This window comes from Cavia porcellus, unplaced genomic scaffold, assembly GCF_034190915.1.
Source record: "Cavia porcellus strain 051 isolate PalLab524CR breed Dunkin Hartley unplaced genomic scaffold, mCavPor4.1 scaffold_6, whole genome shotgun sequence".
NCBI lineage: Eukaryota > Metazoa > Chordata > Mammalia > Rodentia > Caviidae > Cavia > Cavia porcellus.
In genome coordinates this window covers 52,399,756-52,406,679 of record NW_026947489.1, presented here as the reverse complement: position 1 = coordinate 52,406,679, position 6,924 = coordinate 52,399,756, and positions in this window count along the sequence as shown.

The following is a 6,924-nucleotide window of genomic DNA, read 5'->3' as shown; positions in this document are numbered from 1 at the left end:
TTGTATTAATAGATGAAAATGTGAACAGTCACTGAAGGTGATGGGAATAGGAGGAAAGATTGAAGGAATGTGAGAGCCATTTTGACGTGGAATATAAGACAACTTGTGAGAGATGAAACCTAAATTCTCTGTTTTCTCAATCTGTGACCTTTCTGGGTCACAGATTCCTCACTTTAAACTGAGGATAAAATATCACATTTTATCAAACATGAGGTACCACTGATTGTAACACACCACACAATTGTGTATACCACTGAGGAGAACAAAGTATCACTGAGATCATGATACAATGCTTTTACATTTAATAAATCGTTGCCTTATACTTATTGAAGTCTCTTTTGGCTTTCATTTAGACTCGTAACTTGTTTTTATGATTATCTGTTGCACACTTACTTTCAATATGGTATACACACGATAAACTACATTTCATGAGCAGTGTAAAATTGTATTATTTCTGTCTGAAAACAGCATATTCCACCATCAATTATAGATGTTCCTAACGTCAAAGGGGTCAAAGGTGAAGAAAAGATACACCTTGAATTCCACAAAGCATGAAAATGTTAGGTCCAATACAAAGAACTACTTTGGTCACTATTTTTAAAATCACTGTGTATAAGAGAAATGAGTGCGTCCACAACTGAATAAAAATGTACAACCTAATTAATTACCTCACGATTTAAGCTATTGTGTTAAATTTAATTTTTGAGTATAGAAGATAACCTAATTTCTCACTTTTTTGGCTTACATATTTTGGGGCTTCATAGTCAAATTCCACCAACAATCTGATAACTAGCTATTTCATGCTTTCCTTGTGTACCTGGAGCTATCAGTCTTCTGGGGACTACCGATAATATCACTCTTCACTAGATTTAACTCTCAATGGGAGGTTGGTTTACTTTTAATAGGGACACTCTGACTGACCCACAAGAAAAACCAATTGTAATCCTACTGGATTTCTTTCCAACTCTACCTCCTGTTGTGACAGAGAACTTAAAAAAAAAAAAAAATGATTGCTCCATCTGTCAAGCTTTACAGACTTTAGGGCTCTATATAAATTCCATGGAACCCACATATTCTAACTTGATGGGCTCGTTTTTGCTGAACACTGAGTTGAACTGCTCTCAGAATTATCTTTGCAGTCATCTGCCTTGTGCTTCAGCACCCCTATGATTCACTTTGGGAATCTCATAATGCAAAGTAAACAATATAGCTGACTTTATTTCTTTAAATGTATTAACCGTTCTGGTTCACTTGAGCAAATAAGAAAAACACTGGATCAGGTAATGGAAAAGTAAATTCCTAGATAGGATCTTTGAAAAGATCAAAGTGTTTATATCTTATCCTTAAATTCCACTCATCTGTGCCATGAACACAAATCTAATCTGTTAATCATAACTTTTATGTTTTTCAATAAAATAAAGGTGGCTTTTAGAACCAGAGAGCAGAAAATAAACCAGAATCTGCTATTGTCATTGATATGTGTATTTCCATCCATCAGAACAAGTTACAAAATTTATGCTTGCAAGATAAACATGACTAAATCTTCATGTTTTCTAAATTTTTGGACAATTACTGACTTGTGGCCCATATATCTTTTGACCTTTTATCTTCTCAGTTGCTCGAGCCTTCCTCTAAATGATCTAGCCACACAGCATTCCAAGGGGACTTTACAAAGGGACTTTGGATATGAGCCATATTTTCATTTTGACGTGTGCGCCTCTGCTGCCCTCTACTGGAAGCATTGATAGTTTTTACAAGGCTGCCAGAATGTGTATATTTAATCAATTCAAGTAAAATTACTGAGTATTAACTCCACTTGGGAAAGAAGAAAGCATGGAAGTACCTTAAAGAAGAAGTCTTTATTGTTTGTTTTTATAGACATTCCAAAGATAACTATTTTCAATAACCATTATTAAAGCAATGTCCCAAAAACATTCTGAGCAGAAGTGACTGTGATTTTAGTGGCTGGAAGAAATTATCTCAGGATCCTAAGATGGAGCATTTTCATACATCCGATGATAAAAATTAGTTGCAACAAATAATTCTTAAAATCCATACATTTTCACTTTTGTTCCCTATGTCTCTAGATGAGATCAGGCATGATCAGGGTGGTATAGCTATAGACTATTTTCTCTTTCTAAACCTCTTTCTTTACTGAGAGAAATAGCATTCATTTTTTCCCTTTTTATTCAAAGTAAAATGTAATTTAGTCAAATGTGCACCCTAACTTATAGTTGGACCTAACACATTTTAACAAAGGCACAAATTCCCAATATTTCTTGTCTGATTTTCCTTCAACAAATACTTACTGTGCAAATCCTACGACCTAATAACCTCATTGAAAGCTGAAAAAACACTGGTTTCATGAAATTTACAATTTATGAAGATTAACTTAAAAGTGCATAAAGGGGCTTAGAACAGTGTACAATGTACGGTTAGCTAGGATATACGGAATTAGGTACATTCTGTTTTAGCTGTTAATATACCCTCCAGTAGGCCTTACAGTTGTGAGATAGAACAAGGCATAGTTAAGATAAGAGACAAAGCCTTGGAATTTTTAATGGTCCATAATGTTACCACTCAAACAACCAAGAAAACCATAAAGAAGCTTCTTTGTAATGTATACAATGTACTGAATGGAAAAAAATCAGTCATAAACAAATTTGAGGTAACTGATATTTTCATCTAAAATCTAAATTAGAAAGATTGAAATCCAACGAGTATTGTTTGTCTTAAGGAAAACTGAGGTTTTATATAAAATAATAAAAATTTTTAAGTCATGCAAGGAAAGAAGATGTGAAACATTAGTAGAAACAACCAACAGATGAATTAAAGCTTAACGAAATGAAGAAAATTTGGTATTCTGAAAAAGAACACAAATTAAGCTTAAAGAGGCTAAGGAAAAGAAGTAGATATCATCCAAACATAAAATAGTTTAAATAACAGAACACACAAATTTTAAAAATTAATTCGATAACTGATCCTGGAAAGATCGCACTGCAGAGGAAGCATCTTCATAATACTGAGGAGTAATAAAATAATGATTGGATCTCCTGACAGAATAAAAGTTTTGTCCTCTGGAGGGAGTTCACTGAAAAGGCAGGAACTCTAGAATAGATGAGTTTCAAAATTCGATGACCAAAAGAGAGGCTCCACAGATAATGACTTTAGAAGAGGGTAATGAACTCATTTAACTATTTTGTCATCTTTTCCAAAGTTAGAAACTCCTCACTGTGCATCCAGAATTTCCAAAAATTTCTATTATTTACATTTGACTTTTAAACTTACTAGGAGAGCTTTTACTTCCTTGCACCTAGAAGTAACTCATATGAGATGCATCATTCTGCTTAACCAATTAAAAAGAGTAAAAAATGTAGAACAACATACAGAAAAGAACAGAGCAGAGGACACAAATTAGGCGAGGCCTGAAATTATCTCAGCTTTCAAGAGGTGATGTCCACACTAAAACAAAGGAACTGAGCAAAGCAAACAACTCACTGAGATGAAAAAAGAGAAAGAATTGGAAAGATCAAAATGGACAGGATTTGTAAGGCAGGGAAACTGACCAAGAAAGAGCTCCAGAAATCTACAGAAATGTAACTGTGACTCTTTGACTGAATTCAATTTTAGGTACATGCTAAGTAAAAACCTACACACTAGGCAAAATAGCTAGAAAGCTCAACGGTACTTAGAGTATTTTTTAAAAATCTGCAAATATACCAGTTAGAAGATACTGGAATTCCTAATGGTCAGAAAGAAGAGAGACTTAATTTCGGAGGATATTCAGTGCAGATACCAGATGACTCATTCTTTAGTATTAGAGCTAAATAGTTCTAGAATAAACTAGAAAGATGAAGTACTCCTTTCAAACAAAAACTGAAGTCTTTAAAGGATAAGAAAAAAAAATTAAACTCTTAGTAACATAAAAATAGAAATTTATAGCATCTAAATAAAATTTCTAGAAATTCAAAAAAGTGGTATAACTGTTCAACTCATACCAGTATGGAGAGAGGGATCCTGAAATGCCAAAGGTAGTGTACTTAGCAGATAGAGACCCTACAGAAAGTATTGTAATTATGTTCAAGTATTTAAAGAAAAAACAGAAGGCATTTTAAAAATAGTAAATGGAAATTATATTATTAGAAAGTGCAGTACCTGAAATGAATGATTTATAGAAATGGTGTATCAGAAGACAAGAATTTTCAAGGGAAAAATTCACTTAACTATTACAAAAAAACAAGAGAAATTATGCAAACTGATGCATGAACATAAAGAAAAAAATGAATGGACTAGTGAACTGAGACAATATCAGACAGTCTATATGTAGTATGTGTATTCGGAACAGAAGAAAGACATAATAGAGGAAGAAAAAAATAATGGCTAGAGGTATTCAGAATTTGATTTAAACTTTGAACCCACAGACATAAAAAAAAAAAAAAAAAAAAAACTCAGTAAACTGAAACTAAGCATGTTAGTGGAAATCCGTCAGACTGAAAGAAAGCATTTCCAGCTAGAAATTTGTACCTACCCTCCCAAAAAGGAGCTTTAGAAATGGTGGAAATATATGTAAGATGGTAGGTTGTTTGTTTTGCTTTTAAATATAGAAGATATTTTGGCTTTTAAAAATTCTTTAAATAATAACAAAATAAAATATATATCCATATTAACACAGAGGATGCAAACGAAGGAAGAAATGGGAGCGCACTTTTAAAATAAACTGTGGTGTATGTGAAGCAATATAATATTACAAAGTGAAAGGTGAAAAAGTAATGGTGTATATTAAACACTTAAAACTATGAATCAATAGAGGAGTAAAAAGCAAATACCAAAATATTCAATCCAAAATAACTAGAAAAAAAAAAAAAAACAAGTTCAAAATAAGTCAAACAGAAATGATTAAACACTAAAAATAAACTACATGAAATTTAATGTCACACTAAATTTTAATACAGCAAGACACAGCTATACACTATCTACAAGAAATGCAGCAAAATACGAAGATAAAGATGAGTTAAAAATAAGTATATGAGGGCCCAGCATTCAGCTCAGCAGCATAACCGCCCACCTGGCAAGCATGAGATCATGAGTTTGATCCCTGGTACCAAAAAAGTGAACGAGAAATTATATTCCAAGTGAATATTAATCACAAAACAGCTAGAGTGATCATAGTAATGCTGTACACTAGCAAAAAGTACTTTGTTATGTTTGTATTATGCCAAAGTACATGTAACGCAGCCTACTGTTCTGTATGCGTTCCCCCCCACCCTGGGTGACCTAATTGATATGTTAACCATTTTTGCCCTCTACAAATAACAGATGTGGTGCTAAAATAAGCTGGCAAAAGACTGTTAATTGCTGCTAGACTTCTGTCATCTGCTAAGGGAAACATTTCCTTAGCAGACTTCCTGATCCATGCCCATAACCCTTACTTTGTAAACTTTGATATGTACTTAAAGGCTGCAAGCTTTGAGGAGGACACACAGCTTTTGCAAACTCCAACTGCACTGTGTTGCTGGGCCCAGGATAAAATAAAGCAGCGCTGCTTTTTAAAATATGTTTTTGTCCCATTTTTTGAACTCGTGTTTGGGGGCTCTTTTGTGGATTACAAGAAGTAATATTTGATAATGTGTATTTCAAGAAATAGAATATTAAATTATTTCTAAAAGAACATTTTATAAAGATAAGATGATTAGTTATTTTTTTGTACTGGGAATTGAACTCAGCACCTTGAGTTTGCCGGGCAGGCACTTGTGCCACTGAGCCACATCCCCAGCCCAAGATGATCAGTTTACCAAAAAGAATCAGCAATCATGAATATGAATATATCTAAATATGTAGATTCAAAAACCAAAGTCAAACTGATAAATCTGAAAGAAATAGAAAAGCAAACAATTGTAGTTGAACAGTTAAAAACAGTTAAATACTGAGCACCTGATGTAATCGTTCAACAGAAAATCTGTAGTGATGTAGATAACACACAGTGTTATTCTATAACTTCATATAATTCCCACGAACTGACCCCTATATTCAGCCACCACATAATATTCTCTCAGGAATTCAGGAAAATCAGTAAGACATGATATTCCAGAATATAAAACAAATATGAATAAATTTGTAATGCATTTTCCAGGAAAACAGTAGGATCAAACTGAAAATCAATAGTAAAAAGATATCGTGAAAATTATATGAAAATAAAGACCATGTTTCTAACTGTGCATAGCTCAAGGAAAAATTATTTAAAAAATGTTGGGATATGTTTTGAATAAAATGATAATTAAAAAAACATATTAAAATGTCAGAGTGAAGCAAAAGGAATCTTAAAGGGAAGGATACAGACTTAAATGTTTCTATTTGATGGGACCTAAAACTAACATACTTACCTTCCAATGCAAAGCAAATTAACTTCAAAAGAAGAGGAAATAAAGAAGAAAACTAAAATAAAAATGTATAAAATAGATACAAACAATAGGAAGATTTGATGAAGTTTTTAAAAAAGTGTTTCTGAGTTGTTAAGCTTAATTATTAGCTTGATTGGCTTGGGAGGCACTAGGGAATTAATAAGTAGCCAAGTAGCTCAAACAACCTCCTACAACCCCAGGAAATAGCTGCATAGCCCAATCTTTGACCAAGAGCAATGGATACGTGTTATTTCCACCCAAGGAACTACACCCTACGCATACCTCTCTGTGCTTCTCAAATCCTGGAGGCGCCTTAATGTCACCCATGCAGGCCTGAGACACTGACAGTCACCTCATGTTGCTACCAAACACACAGAGCTTTCACATTCACACGGGCCACAGAAACTGAAGAACACCCACACCTGCAGCCAGGCATGCCACTGACAATATCCTCAAAATACTGCCAACAGCAGGGACATGCCTATAATTGTCTGGGAGTCGGGCAGGAGGACTGTCAGTGAGTTCA